This window comes from Lepidochelys olivacea (assembly GCF_965140295.1).
Source record: "Lepidochelys olivacea isolate rLepOli2 genome assembly, chromosome: 4".
NCBI lineage: Eukaryota > Metazoa > Chordata > Testudines > Cheloniidae > Lepidochelys > Lepidochelys olivacea.
This window is the reverse complement of record NC_140414.1, coordinates 24,952,159-24,974,024: the sequence shown is the minus strand read 5'-3', so window position 1 is coordinate 24,974,024 and position 21,866 is coordinate 24,952,159. Positions and strand designations below refer to the sequence as shown.

Here is a 21,866-nt window from a genome sequence, read left to right as displayed (position 1 = left end):
GTCTGTGGCTGCAGCTGCTTGTGGCCCTACTTGTGTGTGTGTGCTGCAAGAGGCTGGAGAGCCTAATTCAGCAAAACAGGGATTGGGAACCCAGGCTGGTGGAGCAGAAGAGGCTCAGTGAAATCCCAATACATCAGGTGGTATCACAGAAGGGGGGTCCAACCCGTCAGAGGAATTTCTAGTTTGTAACCCAATGCAAAATTTATTACAAACTGTGACCAGCAGCATGCATCTGTCAATGGCAAATTCCACGCTAGTGCCCTCATGTAACTCTCACACCAGTACCACATGGAATTCAAAATGGAGAGAAAGATACGCAAACAAGTATTTAAAATTAACTTTTTTTTTTAACGAGAAATTCACACATTTGTGGAGAGATATGCCTTCCCTTATAGTACGCCCAGAGGTGAAAATGGGCCAGTACGGCATACCGGTAAGAAGTGCCCGCCGGTACCAGCCTGTACACAGACGACATTAAAGCACTGCTGTGGCAGCACTTTAATGTTGCTGCCCCTTTTGCCCCCTCCTCCCCAGGGCCACCAACAGGGTGGGGAGGGAGGAAGAAAGGGACAGCTGTCCTGGGGCCTGGCAATTCGAAAATGCCTGGGGCTTCCAGCCGCTCCCACAGCAGTGGCCAGAGCCCTGGGTCCTTTAAATTGCTGCCAGAGCCCCAGGCAGCATGGGCTGGCTGGGGGAGGCTGACCCCCAGCCTTGCCCTTCCCCCCGAGGCCCCGCCCCTTCCGGGGGCCTAGAGTCAGCCCCCCGTACCCGTAAGTCTTTTATATTACTTTCATGCCATGCCATATACATTGTGTACATCACAGTATAATGAACTGCCTGTAAACACGAACTGTCCAGAGTAAGTGCATGTGTCACTATCTGAAGTACAGCCGGGGGCTAGTATGCAGTCCAGAAATGGGCCAGGGCAGGGACGGGATGGCTGTTAGTTCTTTGAGAGCATATATTATTGTGTTTGTTTCCATGGAGCCCCTGGGTAGATGCGTTCAGAGCAGCCTACATTGGGAGCCGTATGGAGGCAGTCATCCATGTGGACAGCAATGCACGCAATCTTTGCCATTACACAAGAAAGTCATAGATGTTGTGGAAGCTATTGTGGGTGTTGGCCCCTTTACTGCAAAAAGATTTAAGCAAAGCAATGATATCCATGAAGGAAACTCTGAGGAGACACTAGCTCTAGAAACTAGTTTTCCATTGTAAATTAAGTTATCACCACTACTTGCAAAACTTACTCAATTCCATCTACAATGTCCCAGAGCAGAAGTTTTTGAAAAGTTTGAGGGAAGTCAGACATGGCATTTTAGAGATAGGAGAGAGTTTTAAAAATTAGGTGTTTTCCTTTTCTTGGAAAGGTTCCTAATGTTTATTTGGCTTGTCACAAGTCAAATAGGACTTAGTATAGAGCATCCAAACTTGTCTTATTCAGTTGGATTTAATGACTACTGGTACCCACTACACCTTTACAAGAATGGGGGGTTAATTAGTTAGAGTCAGATTCTGCTGGGCCCCCATGCAAATGAACAGGATGGAATGGGCAAGTAGCTTCCTCATTCAGACAGCCCAGGCAAACAGCAGATAGAACTGCTGTCTTTTCCACTGAGGCACAACACCCCAATGGTGCTGATTCACAGGTTGTAAGGCCAAAAGGGGCCTCTCTCCTAATCTAGTCTGACTCCTACATAACACAGACTTAGGACATCCCTGAATTAATTCCTGTTCGAACTGGTGCATAGCTTTTAGGCAACATCTACACTATGAACCAGGGGTGTGACTCCCAGTTCACGCAGACATACTTGCGCTAGTTCTCATCAAACTAGAACACAAGGTGGAGCATGTTAGCTTGATGAGAGCTGGCACAAGTACATCTGAACACGCTGGGAATCACACCTCTGCTCACAGTGTAGTCATTTCCTTAGAAAAACTTCCAGTCTTGATTTAAAAATTTCCAGCAATGGAATCCACCACTGCCCATGGTAAGTTATGCCAATGGTCAATTCCCCTCACTGTTAAAAATGTTCATCTTCTTTCTACTCCAAGTGTCTGTTGCTTTAACTTCGGGTGACCAGATGTCCCGATTTTATAAGGACAGTCCCAATATTTGGGGCTTTTTTTTAATATGGGCTTCTATTACCCTCCACCCCCTGTCCCGATTTTTCACACTTGCTATCTGGTCACCCTACTTTAACTTCCAGTCATTAGATTTTGCTCAACTGAAGAGTCCTCTACTGTCAAATTTTTGTTTCCTGTGTAGGTACATTTTATAGACTGACATCAAGTCATCTCAGAGATGGCCAGCGGTGAAGCAGAACTGGGTAGAACTGTACAGAACCCAGAGAAATATTAGAAAGTCTCTAAAAAGGACCTTAAATAGCTTTTCTTTACCTAAAAATGTTAAAAGTCCTTTATCAGGGCCCTTTCAGGACTATAGGTAAGTCCCATATATCCACTTGACTGCCACTTTACCTTCGTATTAGTACAGCACCTTAATCAAATCCCAGTGAAATCAATAGGAGTCTTTCCATTGACTTCAGTGACCTTTGGATCAGGCTCATGAAACCCCCATTTCTAAACCTAGAGAGCAAAAAGTTGGAACACATTTATGTGTAAAAAAATCTTTTAATGGTGCATGATTGAATCTTTCCTGTCCTGTGCTTAGGCCTGATGTCGTCTGAGAGTAAAGAAAACAACAGTGATATGGCAAATGGTTTTTAATAAAGGGGGCTAATGGAGACACAATAAAGGTCTTCCTCCTGGGACCTCATTTCATCATCACAAACCTGTTGTTCAACTAATTACTGGAGCAGTACCCCGTGTTACTCTGAAGGAAATAAGATGGATTTTCAAAAGTGCCAAAGTGACTTTCAGTGGGACTTATGCTCTTAAGTCACCTAGGCACTTTTGAAAATGCCACCCACAGTCTCCCATAGCACAAGTTCTACAGTAAACTGAATTTGAATAATGGGAGCCAGATCACTTTAATTCATTCACCCCTCTCATTAGTAATTGAAGACAACAATTTTCTCTTAGATGTAGCTTGTAAATGATGTAAACAGCTCATGCTAACAATGTCTCTGCTCTCGACGCTGAATCAATACCACATCAGCAGTTAAAAGACCTGCATCAAATCACTGCTATGTCTGATTAATGGTATTAGGAGGGTTATCTCGGTACACAGATGGAAAGGTCAAAACAAAATTACATTGGATCAATCACAATATTATTGACTGGGAAAGTGTTCCATCGATTGTGTAAGTTTTCTTTTGTGGAATCCCATATCTTGTAATGCTTTGAGTATAAAAGCATAAAGCAACAATAGAAGCTTTCCACACTAATGCTTGACAATAAAGATAAACAAGTACTGCAAAGAAAGGTGGCTTCTTGACGATAAACTTCAATTAAAGCAAAAAAGTGATATAAACTGGCTAATGGTGCATGTGTGTTTATATGAGAGAAAGAGAGGGCTGAACTCTCAGATTCAGATTCCTGAGAGAGGGGAGTAAGCAAAAATGGCTTTATGTCACCTTTATGTCCCTACACCAGCTGAGAATTCCCCAACACCAAAGGAATCCCCAAGCAGATGGTCAATCTGGTTTTCTGCAAGTTTTCCACTACTGGAATGGAAGCAGACAGAATGTCAGCCAGGATCTGACTCAGTTATCTGAATGAACTGTTGGTTTACGAGTTTCCCAGGATTCTTTTCTAAAAGCTGGTGAGCTCATTTATTCACCTTTGAGACTTATGATAAACACCATTGTGAAAGTTGCCATTTTCCCCTCAATAAACAATATTTACTAGCAGATACAGGCTAACGTAAAAATTGATGCCTAAAGTTCGGCTCCTAGAGTTTATACATAGGCACCTAAATTAGTGGCCTAATTTTAAAACATGCTGAAAATCCAGGAGATCTTCTAAGTTTTATTTGACACCCATTTTTCAAACTCTTGGCCAGTCATTTTTTGAGAGAGACTGGTCAAAAAGAAGGAAAGTTTGGGTGATTCCATGTTTAACTGCTCATTCATCATTCTCCTGTGACATAAGCTTCTCCAATGGTCACAACTTGGATTGATTTCTCTTTACTCGTTTGTTTGTTGCTAGAAACCTACTTTAAAAAAGAAAGAAGACAGACAGCTGAAAATCTCCTTTAGGGACCCAAAGCCTGGCTCTCTTGACTGGAGGATCACACAGACTCAGTGCTGTGACATACCTACTATTGTCCAGATTTTCAAAATGTGATGAAGAATCACAAATCCCAGTGAAGTCAACTGAAAACCATGGGAGCAGTGTATGGTCAGCAGTTTTGAAAATCGGACTCTATCTTCCTCTGCGAACACAGCTCTGCCTATGGTTTCCCAGTTATTCCATTAGTACTGAAGTGAATCTAATCACTTTGCCATGAATCGTTGAGCTAATAGGTTTTATTGTCTAGGAAGTACTGGGAACAGCTGTTTATTTTAGTGCCATTTAAGTTCATTAAATAGCTGCTACTAAATCATTTTGGGAAAAAATGTTAAAAGATCTGAACTTCCGGAGTGGGAAGCATGGCATACCTAGTTTTTTGCTTGCTTTTATTCAGTTTTCCTGCCATTAAAAGAATATTATAATTGAATCACTGGAAGAGCCTACCAAAAGCCAGTGAGTTTTATCATGCATGAAGCTCTATATAAACATATAACCTTATTAGATGCAGGATAAGAACACAATCATTTCATTTATAAGTATTAACGCCTTGAAAGCTACAAACAGTAGAAATTCAAGTGTCACAAGACTTTCAACAGCTCAATAAATTTTACTGGATTAGTCAGACATTCAGCGAATATCAGCAGGGGTATGAGGGTGCCATTTTTCTAGACATTCACCCACTGTCCTTGGATCACCAAAGCAAATAAATATTTTGTCAGGGCTAGACTGATATCAGAATTATGTGCACATATCTGAGGGCAGGACCTGGACCATATGCTTTTAACTTTTAGGTGACACTGTCATAACTGGTAAATGATTCATACAAATTTAAATTACACTGATGACTTTTTGTCCAGCAATAGCATTTGTAGCTACCAGACATCATTTGTATAATCCAGCTGTTGACAAACATATGACCTTATCCTATGATACTAGATCAAGTCAGTCTCCTTAACAAAACTGAGGTTATATGCATGCAACATTTTGGTTCTACACTTGTGAGATGAATAGTGGCTGTGTGAATGTCTTCAGCTGACTCCGTTCTGCCCTATCGTTTTATTTAAATGTGCTAAGATCCGTTGGACCCTTGAACTGACCATCTGACTTTGGAGAGATCAGGAATAACAGAGGAAGTTGGGCCCTGTTGCAGCAAAGCAACTAAATAAATGCTTAATTTTAAGCACCTGAGTAGTTCCACTGACTTCATGACTACTCGGGTGCTTAAATGTAGATGTGCTGAAGCTCTTTGCTGGAGTGGGGCCTAAAGGAGGAGCAGAGAGAGAGAGAGAACGAGAGACTCTCTCTTTAATTTTTCAGGTCCTCATAGCCTGTATGACTGTTTGAGGAAACTGGACTTACCCTGTAACACTAACCAAAGGAAATTTTGTTTTGTTTAGTTCTGTTTCATCCCATATAATTTAGAATCAAGAGAAATGTTTCTGTGTTTTATGAGTGCAGAAACAATTATAGATAACGGTTCACTTTGAAAAATGAGAGAAATGGATAGGAAAATGGCATTTTTAGAACAGATAGATTTGAAGAAAGCTGGAGCAGTTTTGATAACATGCTCAAAAAGTCTAGTAGCTGAAAAGTTATTAATCTATCTTACTACCAAAAACATTCTAAATGTATGAAGATATAAGTAATTTGTATTATATTTGTTTTGGGGGGAAAGAAAATATTTTGTATGACTGTTACGAAACTAATAATTATTAAATAGCAGGTGAGATTTTCAAATGCACCCCAGGAATTAAGGAAGAAGAGTCTGTGACAGCCTGTATCCCATGGTCATTCTTTTTACAAGACCATAATAAATTCCATACAAAGTAGGCCTTGTAAAGTATCATCTGAAAATTCAGTCTCCTGAACATTATTGTCCTGGTAAAATGTGCATCAACACTACATGTAAAGTTATAAGATTCTACTGTCTAACATTGCTGTAACATGTTCCAGAGTTAGAAAGACAGGACCAAACCAGTTCTTCAGAGACAAAGACACACTGGTGCCCCAGTCAGATATCAGTTTAATCAATTGGACAATCACCTACATAAATATTAAATACATATTGGCAAAGACAGAGTGCATGGGTTACCATGTAAACAGACGGGCTGTCGTCTAAACCCCAGATGGAGATAATCCTCAAAGAGGGAAGAAGAATATAAGAATGGAGGGGAGGACACAGTTCACCTCTCCCGCTCCCCTCCCCTCAATCTCTACTCATGGCAGCTACAATGCTTGAAAGATAAAGGAAACAACTTTGAATTGGAGAAGGGGTCCTGGCTGGGAGGCATTTCAGCCAGTACAGACTGCTGTAAGCTTATGGCGAGAAAAACCTTTTGCTTTTAAATTCATTTAGCTTGTTCAATTAGGCATTTAGCTTGTGTTTTATCTTTTTATTTTCTTTGTAACCAATTCTGACTTTTATGGCTTATTATTTGTAATCAGTTAAAATCTCTCTCTCTCTGTAGTTAATACATTTGTTTTATTGTTTTATCTAAACCAGTAAGTTTGGATTGAATTGTTTTGGAACCTCCACTTGAGATAACATAACATTTTCCACTGATGAAATTACTTTGTATGATCTTTTATTGTCCAATGGGTGCTGGGCAGTACAAGATGCACATTTCTGGGGGAAGTTTGGGACTGGGAATTTGCTGGTGTCATCTTGTATGTAATTCATGAGTGACTGGTCAGAGCATTCATGTAATAGAGCTAGGAGTGATTTTGCCTGCTACAGGCTGTGTGTGAACGGGCCAAGAGTGGTAGTTCTCATGGAAAAGCAGTGTAAAAGGCACCCCAGGCTGGAGTATTGAGGGGACAGAGCTGACCAGTGATCCAAATTGTACCCTGGGGAATGTCGGAGTCCCTTTGAATTTCAGTGGGACTTGTGTTCTTAAATTTTCCTTAAGCGTATTTGAAAATTTCCCTGTCCATGTTCACCTGAACATCCTAATAGGCATCTGTTATGTTGTGGGGACAACAGCTTTCTATTCCATACAAGATTTTATATTTTTAATACAGAGTTTACAATGGTTGCAGAGTACAGAGAACTGAGCGCTTCACAAATGAAAGGAGTGGCAAAAAAAGAAAGTAATTTCCTTATGGATGCCGTTTAAGCATAGTACAAAGCTAGTTTGGACCATGATCCTCTATCATTAGAAAATTCTCCAAATCAGTTCTGGGGTCCCAGATTAACAGCTTTTCTCCATACTTCCCTGAGCTCCATTCCAACTGCAAAGAGGCCAACAGACAAATGTCACAACTTAACAGCAAAATGCTGTTTCATGACTGGAAAAAGACAAATTCATGTAATTAACTGAGATAGAGCATTTTAGTGCATAACAGGGACATACAAATGATCTCCATTTAAAGGTCAATATTAACCAAATGTTACAATATAATGTTATGTGAAATATGCACTTATTTCCTATTCTAACAATAGGAAAATGCAACATCTCAGATATTATAGGGTGGAAACTGCTATTAGACACTGATTCTTGAAAGGCAGCATCTATACATCTGCCCACATAATGAAGAATTATAAATAAGTGAACAAGTTTGATGCATGGAAGGCTATTGCAGTGCTTTTACTTCTCAGTCTGAGCTAATCAAACTTGTACCCCTCCAGAGTTTGAAGTCTGATGCAATTGTAAGTGCTACGCCCAAACTTCCTCAGAGTTCAGTCACTATTTATTGTGAAGGCCTGTATTTCATTAGCATAATCATTATAGCAGGTACATTCTTATACACTGTGTCACAATACAATTTAGTAGCTCCAACTGACTTTAGGGTCCCACTATGCTAGAGGTTATACAAACATATAGTGGGATAATCCCTGTCCTGAATCTTATGGTAATGATTCCACTGTCTAGGCCCAAGCAAAGCTATTGATCTCTATGTAGTACTGCCATCCCTTGTGTGTTTTTTAGTGTAATCTTTAACACCGACACTCTATGTTTAAAATACTTCACGTAGCTTTATCTAATCCATCCTGTAAAACACAGGGTGCCAATTACAGGATTTAAAGGGAGCATAATTCTAAACCCACTTTGAAAACCCAAACCCAGAACATAGTCTGTTGTATATTTTCCCCTCTCTTGAATCTAAGTATTTCCATCGTGAGTTTTTTTATACTGTAATCTGCATTAGGCAGGTGTTTTGTGAATGGGATTTATCAATATGATTGGGCTGTCTGGACCTTGGCTAGACAATACAGATTTCCTAGTATTTCATTTTTAATTGGGATATTGGAACTGTACACACTGTAAGCAGTAGCTACAAAGCCATAATTAAATTAATTTAGCATTACAAACTACCCTTCTTTCCCTTAAACTGTACAGAGTGCAACACTGGCTTGTTTGCTATCTCTTGCAGAAAGACACTGTATAGTGTTCAAATAATTTCAGAGCAGAGTGAGGAGGGGTGGGTGGGAGGAGAAAGAAACAAAAAGAAAACCTAACAAAACCTTTCCATATGCATCCAGACAAATTTGGACCAGATTTTCAAGCACGCTCAGAACCTAAATGAAGTGGTCAGATTTTCTAAAGTGCTCAGCAGATCTCATAATCTGTTGAGTTCATTCTGATGCATAAACAGGAACAGAGCTCTTTAAGAAAATCTGCCTTCAGTTGTGAATGCTGAGCACGTTTGAGAACTTGGCCTTATATTTTAGTAAGGCATTTATACTTTCATGATACAAATAATCATGGATATGCATGGAACCATTATCACAAGTATATATAAAGCACCAATTCCAGCCTTTCACCAGTACCAAAAAATAAGTAGACCAATGAACCAGGACAAAGTTTTTAGTGTTTAAAACTGGAGACTATCAGGAGTTATCCTTTACCCTTTTAAAAGGGTGTAGACATCTGATCTGACCCCTACAGGCATACACAGCTTGATTTAATAGCCTGCATCATGCCAAGACTTACTGAAGCAGATAGGCTACTGCCAGATCCAAAATTAAGATGTGTTGATGTTGTTCAGAGGGTTACAAGCCTAGAGCTTTCTGCATTTGTCAAAGACCTTCCTTCTGAAGCTATTTAACAGAATAGCTGTTGTAACACAGGACAGAGCTGAGAACTGACAATATCTCCAGGGATTCCTACAGCCTATCCAATACTATAGACTGCAGAGATTCATAGAAAGAACTACTGTACTATTACAGCACAGTAGATCTTATGTACCAGACAGCTGCCTTCAGTACACGAACCTCGTGCCCTAGGTTTGTTGTGTGGGGGTGTTGTTTTAAGTTAAACTGTTTAATAATGTAGAAAAGGCTCAGAGTATGTCCACACTACGTAATAAGGTCGAATTTATAGAAGTCGGTTTTATATATTCGAGTGTGTGTGTCCCCACAGAAAATACTCTAAGTGCATTAACTCGGCGGAGTGCTTCCACAGTACCGAGGCTAGAGTCGACTTCCGGAGTGTTGCACTGTGGATAGCTATCCCACAGTTCCCGCAGTCTCCGCTGCCCATTGGAATTCTGGGTTGAGATCCCAATGCCTGATGGGGTTAAAACATTGTCGCGGGTGGTTCTGGGTACATATCATCAGGCCCCCCTTCCCTCCCTCCCTCCGTGAAAGCAAGGGCAGACAATCGTTTTGCGCCTTTTTTCCTGCATTACCTGTGCAGACGCCATACCACAGAAAGCATGGAGCCCGCTCAGGTAACCGTCACCGTATGTCTCCTGGGTGCTGGCAGACGCGGTACAGCAACCCATTGCCTTCTGGCAGCAGACGGTGCAGTACAACTGGTAGCCGTCCTCGTCATGTCCGAAGTGCTACTGGCCGCGTCGGCTGGGAGCAGCTGGGCAGACATGTGCGCAGGGACTAAGTTTGGAGTGACTTGACCAGATCATTCTCTTTAGTCCTGCAGTCAGTCCTATTGAACTGTCTCATGGTGAGCAGGCAGGCAATACGGATTGCTAGCAGTCGTACTGTACCATCTTCTGCCAAGCAGCCATGAGATGTGGATGGCATGCAGTCCTTCTGCACCGTCTGCTGCCAGCCAAAGATGTAAAAGATAGATGGAGTGGATCAAAACAAGAAATAGACCAGATTTGTTTTGTACTCATTTGCTTCCCCCTCTCCCCTGTCTAGGGGACTCATTCCTCTAGGTCACACTGCAGTCACTCACAGAGAAGGTGCAGCAAGGTAAATCTAGCCATGTATCAGAGGCCAGGCTAACCTCCTTGTTCCAATAAGAACAATAACTTAGGTGCACCATTTCTTATTGGAACCCTCCATGAAGTCCTGCCTGAAATACTCCTTGATGTAAAGCCACCCCCTTTGTTGATTTTAGCTCCCTGAAGCCAACCCTGTAACTCGTGTCGTCAGTCGCCCCTCCCTCCGTCAGAGCAACGGCAGACAATCGTTCCGCGCCTTTTTTCTGTGCGGACGCCATACCAAGGCAAGCATGGAGGCCGCTCAGCTCACTTTGGCAATTAGGAGCACATTAAACACCACACGCATTATCCAGCAGTATATGCAGCACCAGAACCTGGCAAAGCGATACCGGGCGAGGAGGCGACGTCAGCGCGGTCACATGAGTGATCAGGACATGGACACAGATTTCTCTGAAAGCATGGGCCCTGCCAATGCATGCATCATGGTGCTAATGGGGCAGGTTCATGCTGTGGAACGCCGATTCTGGGCTTGGGAAACAAGCACAGACTGGTGGGACCGCATAGTGTTGCGGGTCTGGGACAATTCCCAGTGGCTGCGAAACTTTCGCATGCGTAAGGGCACTTTCATGGAACTTTGTGACTTGCTTTCCCCTGCTCTGAGGCGCATGAATACCAAGATGAGAGCAGCCCTCACAGTTGAGAAGCGAGTGGCGATAGCCCTGTGGAAGCTTGCAACGCCAGACAGCTACCGGTCAGTTGGGAATCCATTTGGAATGGGCAAATCTACTGTTGGGGCTGCTGTGATGCAAGTAGCCCACGCAATCAAAGATCTGCTGATATCAAAGGTAGTGACCCTGGGAAATGTGCAGGTCATAGTGGATGGCTTTGCTGCAATGGGATTCCGTAACTGTGGTGGGGCCATAGACAGAATCAATATCCCTATCTTGGCACCGGAGCACCAAGCCGCCGAGTACATAAATCGCAAGGGTTTTCAATAGTGCTGCAAGCTCTGGTGGATCACAAGGGACATTTCACCATCATCAATGTGGGATGGCCGGGAAATGTACATGACGCTCGCATCTTCAGGAACTCTGGTCTGTTTCAAAAGCTGCAGGAAGGGACTTTATTCCCAGACCAGAAAATAACTGTTGGGGACATTGAAATGCCTATATGTATCCTTGGGGACCCAGCCTACCCCTTAATGCCATGGCTCATGAAGCCATACACAGGCAGCCTGGACAGTAGTCAGGAGCTGTTCAACTACAGGCTGAGCAAGTGCAGAATGGTGGTAGAATGTGCATTTGGACGTTTAAAGGCACGCTGGCGCAGTTTACTGACTCGCTTAGACCTCAGCGAAACCAATATTCCCATTGTTATTACTGCTTGCTGTGTGCTCCACAATATCTGTGAGAGTAAGGGGGAGACGTTTATGGCGGGGTGGGAGGTTGAGGCAAATCGCCTGGCTGCTGGTTACGCGCAGCCAGACACCAGGGCAGTTAGAAGAGCACAGGAGGGCACGGTACGCATCAGAGAAGCTTTGAAAACCAGTTTCATGACTGGCAAGGCTACGGTGTGAAAGTTCTGTTTGTTTCTCCTTGATGAAACCCACCGCCCCTTGGTTCACTCTACTTCCCTGTAAGCTTACCACCCTCCCCTCCTCCCTTCGATCACCGCTTGCAGAGGCAATAAAGTCATTGTTGCTTCACATTCATGCATTCTTTATTCATTCATCACACAAATAGGGGGATGACTACCAAGGTAGCCCAGGAGGGGTAGTGGAGGAGGGAAGGAAAATGCCACACAGCACTTTAAAAGTTTACAACTTTAAAATTTATTGAATGCCAGCCTTCTTTTTTTTGGGCAATCCTCTGTGGTGGAGTGGCTGGTTGGCCGGTGGCCCCCCCACCGCGTTCTTGGGCGTCTGGGTGTGGAGGCTATGGAACTTGGGGAGGAGGGCGGTTGGTTACACAGGGGCCGTAGTGGCAGTCTGTGCTCCAGCTGCCTTTGCTGCAGCTCAACCATACACTGGAGCATACTGGTTTGGTCCTGCAGCAGCCTCAGCATTGAATCCTGCCTCCTCTCATCATGTTGCCGCCACATTTGAGCTTCAGCCCTGTCTTCAGCCCGCCACTTACTCTCTTCAGCCCGCCACCTCTCCTCCCGGTCATTTTGTGCTTTCCTGCACTCTGACATTATTTGCCTCCACGCATTCATCTGTGCTCTGTCAGTGTGGGAGGACAGCATGAGCTCGGAGAATATTTCATCTCGAGTGCGTTTTTTTTTTCTTTGTAAGCTTCACTAGCCTCTGGGAAGGAGAAGATCCTGTGATCATTGAAACACATGCAGCTGGTGGAGAAAAAAAAGGGACAGCGGTTTTTAGAAAGACACATTTTATAAAACAGTGGCTACACTCTTTCAGGGTAAACCTTGCTGTTAACATTACATACATAGCACATGTGCTTTCGTTACAAGGTCGCATTTTGCCTCCCCCCACCGCGTGGCTACCCCCTCAACCCTCCCCCCTCCCTGTGGCTAACAGCGGGGAAGATTTCTGTTTAGCCACAGGCAAACAGCCCAGCAGGAATGGGCTCCTCTGAGTGTCCCCTGAAGAAAAGCACTCTATTTCAACCAGGTGACCATGAATTATCTCTCACTCTCCTGAGGATAACACAGAGAGATAAAGAACGGATGTTGTTTGAACGCCAGCAAACATACACTGCAATGCTTTGTTGTACAACGATTCCCGAGTACGTGTTACTGGCCTGGAGTGGTAAAGTGTCCTACCATGAAGGACGCAATAAGGCTGCCCTCCCCAGAAACCTTTTGCAAAGGCTTTGGGAGTACATCCAGGAGAGCCGCGAATGCCAGGGTAAAGTAATCCTTTCACATGCTTGCTTTTAAACCATGTATAGTATTTTAAAAGGTACACTCACCGGAGGTCCCTTCTCTGCCTGCTGGGTCCAGGAGGCAGCCTTGGGTGGGTTCGGGGGGGTATTGGCTCCAGGTCCAGGGTGAGAAACAGTTCCCGGCTGTCGGGAAAACTGGTTTCTCCGCTTGCTTGCTGTGAGCTATCTACAACCTCATCATAATCATCATCATCTTCTTCGTCCCCAAAACCTGCTTCCGTATTGCCTCCATCTCCATTGAAGGAGTCAAACAACACGGTTGGAGTAGTGGTGGCTGAACCCCCTAAAATGGCATGCAGCTCATCATAAAGGCGGCATGTTTGGGACTCTGACCCGGAGCGGCCGTTCGCCTCTCTGGTTTTCTGGCTTGCCTCAGCTCCTTCAGTTTCACGTGGCACTGCTTCGGGTCCCTGTTATGGCCTGTGTCCTTCATGCCCTGGGAGATTTTGACCAAGGTTTTGGCATTTCGAAAACTGGAACGGAGTTCTGATAGCACGGATTCCTCTCCCCATACAGCGATCAGATCCCATACCTCCCGTTCGGTCCACGCTGGAGCTCTTTTGCGATTCTGGGACTCCATCATGGTCACCTGTGCTGATGACCTCTGCATGGTCACCTGCAGCTTGCCACGCTGGCCAAACAGGAAATGAGATTCAAAAGTTCGCGGTTCTTTTCCTGTCTACTTGGCCAGTGCATCTGAGTTGAGAGTGCTGTCCAGAGCGGTCACAATGGAGCACTCTGGGATAGCTCCCAGAGGCCAATACCGTCGAATTGTGTCCACAGTACCCCAAATTCGAGCCGGCAAGGCCGATTTAAGTGCTAATCCACTTGTCAGGGTGGAGTAAGGAAATCGATTTTAAGAGCCCTTTAAGTCGAAATAAAGAGCTTCATCGTTTGGACGGGTGCAGATTTACATCAATTTAATGCTGCTAAATTTGACCTGAAGTCCTAGTGTAGACCAGGGCTCAGATAGTCTCCATGTAATTCTGAGAGTTACCTTTAAGGGAACACAAGGAAACAGAACACCTAGATTTGCGTATGGGAGAGAGCCAATAAAGAAGGCAACTTGTTGGGAAGCAAGACAGCAGAGCAAAGATGCCTAGAGAAAGCAATTGCCTTAGGTACAGGGCTTGGGGTAAGATGCACAGGTCAAGGGCCTGTTATAAAAAAAAATTGAAAAGACAATTTCAGATACATTTTTCAAGCACCATAACTTTAAAACTCCTTTTCCAATTTCTGTCAGACTACCAGAGCGGGTAGGGGGAAAGTAACTGTTACCAGGGATGAAATGCAGGACATTTTCGGAAGATCCGTTTCTTTTTGCGTGGAAGCCGGGGGGGGGGGGTGGGGAGCTGATATTTGAAAATTGAGCTTAAAAGGTTGATACTAACTTCCTGTTTGACTTTGGGCAGCTATCACAGCTCTTCTATACCATAAGGAGACCATGCCTAGGCACAGCGGCCCACAGGTGTATAATATATCAAGTTCAACGGAGTTTAATATGCCTTAAAAACCAGTAAAGTCTTATTTTTAAGCATCCACTTTAATAGAAACAGACTTTTTTTCCCCCCAATTTACTGTTTGATTCTAAAACCAACTCTCACACCGTGTACTGTTTTTGACTGTTCTGTGTATGGCAAATTCCCTAGAGTGGCGGTTTTCAATGTTTTTCCATTTGTGGACCCCTAAAATTTTTGAATGGGGATGTGGACCCCTTTGGAAATCTTAGACATAGTCTGGGCACCCCTAGGGGTCCGTGGGCCACAGATTGAAAACCACTGCCCTAGAGCAAAGACCAGTCTCTTCCCCGACTGACAGATTCTTTCTGTTCATGAGAAATAATTCCCTTCTACTCCTGAGTCATAGCTGCAGCCCTGAACTTTGTTGGGACTTCTCATTATAAGACCACCCCCTCACACCTCTATTACCTAACTAGAACAGGATTTAAAACAAAAACAAAAACAAAAAAAAACAAACAAACAAACAAAAACCATTCAGCTTGAGTTGTTTTTCACAGTACATGATTACTGTATGTTCTGTTTTTCTGGGACTTCAAAGCAGCCCCGGACTACAACAGATTTGAAATACTACTGTCACTGTGTTACTTGTTTTGGTTAAAAGGCAGCATGGAAAATATTACAACATTTTGGGGCGTTGACGGTTACCTGGAAAGTATTTTTTATACAACTTAAAGTAGGGGGAAGTCAGCAGCACAAGGTAACTCAATTTTAAAACCACGTTGATATAAAACCTTTCAGTTACACAGATCAGTCAATTTTTATTTTAAAGTTGGTGAGGGTTTTTTATTTAAATTTAAATTGAACAGTCTACTTACTTACTTTGCTTATAAGGTTTTAGGTTTGGCGGGGGGGGAGGTTGTGGTGATGGTGGGGAGGGGCTTATAAAGAAAGATTTATTTGTCTGTAAGAGAAAGACAGATGATGGGATAAGTGGGCCCTCAGGAAGGCATCACTAGCTGTCCACATCACCGGGTTAATGTTTAGAAAAAGAGAAGTTTGCAAAGCAACCATCAAATAGCTCATTGTGTTTCTAATATTTTATTCTCTTAAGATTTCTGTTTTAAGGCCTGATCCAACATCAGTGGACGACCATTGACTTTGATAAGCATTGGATCAGACACGTATAGAGGGAAGGATTGTCAGACATCTGGACTGCAATTTTACAATACTTTTTGAAGCCAACTGCAGTTTTTGGGCCAGATCCTCAGCTGATATAAGTCAACCTAGGTCCAATTTATATCAATTGAGGATGTGACCCAGAATGTGCATATTTGAGAATGGATTGGGGACCCTTGTGTTTATAGATAGAGCCCTGCACGATACAAAATTTGTATCTGCATCTGATACGCAATCTGCAAAAATGATCCACAGAAATCTGCAGATTTTCAGGGCTTCAGATATAAAATTTGGATCCGCATCCATCCACAATCAGCAAAAATGGTCTGCAGATGTAAAGGGATATCCGTGGATTTGCAGGGCTTTATTTACAGACTGTGACTGAACAGTTTCCAAATGCCTTCCATCTGATCAAGAAGACTCAAAAAGAGATGGAACTTTGTGTGAATTCTCTCTGTAGCCATAGAATTTGGAAAGATCATTTTATTTTCTTTCTGAAGTCTACACAAGTACCGACCCCAAATAATCTCCTATTATCGTCTCCTCATTTCACTACTGCACAGACAGAAATCAGGAACAAAATGAAGCCTCCTGGAATGATTATTGTAACTCTTTGAACAGACAGTATACTTAGAACAGACAAGTCTAGTGAGAAAAAATAGTTAAAACTGTCCTATAACTCAAAAAGAAAAGGAGTACTTGTGGCACCTTAAAGACTAACCAATTTATTTGAGCATAAGCTTTCGTGAGCTACAGCTCACTTCATCGGATGCATACTGTGGAAAGTGTAGAAGATCTTTTTATATACACAGAAAGCATGAAAAAATACCTCCTCCCACCCCACTCTCCTGCTGGTAATAGCTTATCTAAAGTGATCACTCTCCTTACAATGTGTATGATAATCAAGGTGGGCCATTTCCAGCACAAATCCAGGGTTTAACAAGAACGTCTGAGGAGGAGGGGTGGTAGGAAAAAACAAGGGGAAATAGGTTACCTTGCATAATGACTTAGCCACTCCCAGTCTCTATTCAAGCCTAAGTTAATTGTATCCAATTTGCAAATGAATTCCAATTCAACAGTTTCTTGCTGGAGTCTGAATTTGAAGTTTTTTTGTTGTAATATAGCAACTTTCATGTCTGTAATCATGTGACCAGAGAGATTGAAGTGTTCTCCGACTGGTTTATGAATGTTATAATTCTTGACATCTGATTTGTGTCCATTTATTCTTTTACGTAGAGACTGTCCAGTTTGACCAATGTACATGGCAGAGGGGCATTGCTGGCACATGATGGCATATATCACATTGGTGGATGTGCAGGTGAATGAGCCTCTGATAGTGTGGCTGACGTTATTAGGCCCTGTGATGGTGTCCCCTGAATAGATATGTGGGCACAGTTGGCAACGGGCTTTGTTGCAAGGATAGGTTCCTGGGTTAGTGGTTCTGTTGTGTGGTATGTGGTTGCTGGTGAGTATTTGCTTCAGGCTGGGGGGCTGTCTGTAGGCAAGGATTGGCCTGTCTCCCAAGATTTGTGAGAGTGTTGGGTCATCCTTCAGGACAGGTTGTAGATCCTTAATAATGCATTGGAGGGGTTTTAGTTGGGGGCTGAAGGTGACGGTTAGTGGCGTTCTGTTATTTTCTTTGTTAGGCCTGTCCTGTAGTAGGTGACTTCTGGGAACTCTTCTGGCTCTATCAATCTGTTTCTTCACTTCCACAGGTGGGTATTTAGTTGTAAGAATGCTTGATAGAGATCTTGTAGGTATTTGTCTCTGTCTGAGGGGTTGGAGCAAATGCGGTTGTATCGCAGAGCTTGGCTGTAGACGATGGATCATGTGGTGTGGTCAGGGTGAAAGCTGGAGGTACGTAGGTAGGAATAGCGGTCAGTAGGTTTCCGGTATAGGGTGGTGTTTATGTGACCATGGTTTATTAGCACTGTAGTGTCCAGGAAGTGGATCTCTTGTGTGGACTGGACCAGGCTGAGGTTGATGGTGGGATGGAAATTGTTGAAATCATGGTGGAATTCCTCAAGGGCTTCTTTTCCATGGGTCCAGATGGTGAAGATGTCATCAATATAGCGCAAGTAGAAAAGGGGCGTTAGGGGATGAGAGCTGAAGAAGCGTTGTTCTAAATCAGCCATAAAAATGTTGGCATACTGTGGGGCCATGCGGGTACCCATAGCAGTGCCACTGATCTGAAGGTATACATTGTCCCCAAATGTAAAATAGTTATGGGTAAGGACAAAGTCACAAAGTTCAGCCACCAGGTTAGCCGTGACATTATCGGGGATAGTGTTCTTGACAGCTTGTAGTCCATCTTTGTGTGGAATGTTGGTGTAGAGGGCTTCTACATCCATAGTGGCCAGGATGGTGTTATCAGGAAGATCACCGATGGACTGTAGTTTCCTCAGGAAGTCAGTGGTGTCTCGAAGGTAGCTGGGAGTGTTGGTAGCGTAGGGCCTGAGGAGGGAGTCTACATAGCCAGACAATCCTGCTGTCAGGGTGCCAATGCCTGAGATGATGGGGCGCCCAGGATTTCCAGGTTTATGGATCTTGGGTAGTAGATAGAATATCCCAGGTCAGGGTTCCAGGGGTGTGTCTGTGCGGATAGAGACTGGGAGTGGCTAAGTCATTATGCAAGGTAACCTATTTCCCCTTGTTTTTTCCTACCACCCCTCCTCCTCAGACGTTCTTGTTAAACCCTGGATTTGTGCTGGAAATGGCCCACCTTGATTATCATACACATTGTAAGGAGAGTGATCACTTTAGATAAGCTATTACCAGCAGGAGAGTGGGGTGGGAGGAGGTATTTTTTCATGCTTTCTGTGTATATAAAAAGATCTTCTACACTTTCCACAGTATGCATCCGATGAAGTGAGCTGTAGCTCACGAAAGCTTATGCTCAAATAAATTCGTTAGTCTTTAAGGTGCCACAAGTACTCCTTTTCTTTTTGTGAATACAGATTAACATGGCTGTTACTCTGAAACCTGTCCTGTAACTGGGAGAGAGCAAGCATGCATTCTCCAAAATCAGACTGACCCTCAATGTAATCTAGACTCTACAGCAAGAAAGTAGCACTGAGTTACATGCAGGCTTCATATACACACAATTAATTTTTTGGGACTAAGTTTTCCTTTGATACCATCAACACTTGCAGGAGACAAAAGCACACATGATTTACCAGCTTCCCCTGCCTTCCTCCCTTGAAGGAAGTTTGAGAATATTTGCGATTACAGATATATAACTTTTTTGATAGTTTTGAATATGGTGTCAGATGAGTCATTCATCTGCAACCTCTTGCTTAAAAAGATCAAAAACAACATCTCAAATATGAATGAACCTTCAAATTCTCATTGGTAGGGTTGTCTCCTGCCCGCATTGAATCGGTTTATATCAGCCATTTGTTCCAGTCTTCCTTTCCTGAGAATAGCAGCAAGACTTTATTCTGACTAATGCCTTTAGAGCAGGTGTTCTCAAACTGGGGGTCGGGACCCCTCAGGGAGTCGCGAGCTGGCAGCCTCCACCCCAAACCCTGCTTTGCATCCAGCAGTGTTACATGGTGTTAAATATGTAAAAAAGTGTTCTTAATTTATGGGGGGGGGTGGCGTGTCGCACTCAGAGGCTTGCTATTTGAAAGGGGTCACCAGTACAAAAGTTTGAGAATGACTGCTTTAGCGTGTCAGCCATTCTATAAAGCATGTCCCACCATGTCAGTGAGCTGGGCAATGGGACACTGGTCATGATCTAGACGGCGGAATAATCGAGTGACTGGGACACAGAACATCTTCAAAATAGTTTTTAGCATATTGCATTGTTTCAGCAGAATTTACATTTTGATAATCAAAATTCAGTGAACCAAATGCCTCCCTGGGGTAACACTGCTGGTTTCCTAGAAAGGACTTAATTGCTCATCTTTAATTTCTCTATGCAAAGTAATCATAAACAATAACAAAATCAGCAACAGATCACTGCTGCCAAACCCAGAGCTGGGAACTTTTGTACAGATTAAAAAGGAGTTTCTCTACTTGAAATTCCTCCAAGATACTGTGCATGCAACTAAGAGACCTTATTGCTATGAAACAAACCATATTTCTGGATGAGTTTATAAGTTACAGCAAAAAAGTCCAAATTCTGCCCTCGGTCCCACTAAAATAAATTCAGTGACAGCTCTAAATTCTGAGGGTGAAATCTGGCTCAGAATCTATCAGTGTTCTCAAACAGCAAGCTACATTTTGATGAAAGGTATTTGAATCTAAATCAGACAGGTTATATAAAAGTTGGATGAATGATACCATATTTTAATATTATATGTGTGTATACATATTAAAATTCACACACATATTTTAGAGAGCATAGGAAAGAGAACAAAGCGTGACTTCTGATAAAATACCATGGTTACTGCTCATGTGGAATTCTGAATCAATTATGTAGACCTGACCAACAGGTATGCAAATAAAAGTAAAACAATCACATTTATAAAAGGATCATCAGATATACTATCTCTTTCTCTCAGTCAACACCTGCCTGCCCATATAAATATACAAATTGCAGTTGCAAATAAAAAAAATACCAATCTCTGTTCCAAACTATCCAATCTCTGTTCCAAACTATCTCAACAACACACTGGTCAGACAAGGCAGGAAAACTGAGCCAATGATACTATACCTGAAACTAACTTCTGGGAGAAAAAAAAGCATCAGTGCAAAACTAAGTGTGTATACACTAGATTGTTAGAACGGTTAATATACTAGCCCACAAAGCATGAACTTTAAGACACAGATTAAAAAGTAATAAATACAGATGTGTCTTAACATAAGGATATCTACTCACCTTAGTGCCTGCATGTTAAGCCACTTCACTCTCTGTCATTTGCTTACATGAGCATCAAGTACATTGGCAAAAGCTTATTAGATCACATGATGAAAAGCTTAACAGAATAGCTGACATAATGCATTCCCAAAAGCAATAAAGGCTCACTGGAACTGACAAGCAGGAGTGAGAGTCTGTTGTAGAGAAGCACGTTAGTAGGGTGATGACAGAGAGGGCTGGGCATAGTGAAAGATTACAGAACCATCATATGGTGGTATGCAGCTCTCACCAGCCTTATCCAGGTAGGGTTTCATTAACAGCACTAGTTGCTGTGGGCATTGCAGCTGCCATGGCAGGAAGCTGCAGATGGAGTGTTGTGGTATACTTTCCTAGCAAAGTACATCACCAACAGTTAAAGAGAGAGACATTAATGTTGTCACTCATTTTTATATCACTCCCAACGTTACAAAGTCATAGGAGCTCGGAGAAACCAAGAGATTTGTTCAAGACAGCAGCAACTTTTCTGCTGTACTTGGAATTGTATAAAACAACTGTGCAGTAAACAAGAGTCATGGTCCTAGGCACTGAAATGCTAGGATAAAAATTCTCATTTCAAACAGGATGGAAGTTCTCTGTTTCACACAGTATTCTGCAGAAGTCCCACATGTGGAATTCCATTTCCACTGTCATGAATTTTTGTGCAGCTCCCTGGTGTTCACACTTGGTCGGTGAGATCAGGCAATTTAGTAAAAGCAAATCAGTATTCCTATGAATACTGCAAAAGGAACTGGGAGGTAATGCAATGACAGACTTTTGGGTAACTTGGAGGATGAAAATACTCCTGACACTAAGGCAGGCAGAGCAGGAATGAGGAGATAAAAGCTGGTCAGAAATAAGTGTTGCAGTCCCTTCCCCTAGTGGTACAGTGAGAAAGCTGGAATAGACCAGCATAAGTACAAGGAGAGCCAAAGGCCTGGTTACATGACCATTAGGATGCTGCTATAATACAAAGTTGACAATGAATTGGAAGCTGCAGCAGCAAAGTAACCAGGGCTTTGGGCTAACAGCTTGGCATCACATCAGGGACAAAGCTTTATCTGTTTACAAGCTGTTTCTGTTGTCTGGTCACCCACTTCAGCAGGGGATTAAGAAACAGATTTTTGGAAGCTGGTCTCTATTTATAGATTAGTC

General features: G+C 42.9%; 1 protein-coding gene across 6 annotated transcripts in view; it reads right to left on the bottom strand.

Moving 5' to 3' along the window:
* ARHGAP24 (Rho GTPase activating protein 24) overlaps positions 1-21,866 on the bottom strand; it is a 352,414-nt gene that overhangs the window by 180,724 nt on the left and 149,824 nt on the right. Inside the window, exon 1 of one of the 6 annotated variants that reach the window (XM_084625629.1) lies at positions 20,697-20,819. The exons of the other annotated variants lie outside the window; for them this stretch is intronic. The gene's annotated coding sequence lies outside the window, so the exon portion shown is untranslated. Of the gene's footprint in view, positions 1-20,696; positions 20,820-21,866 lie in introns of those variants that run through there. 6 annotated transcript variants of the gene reach the window in all.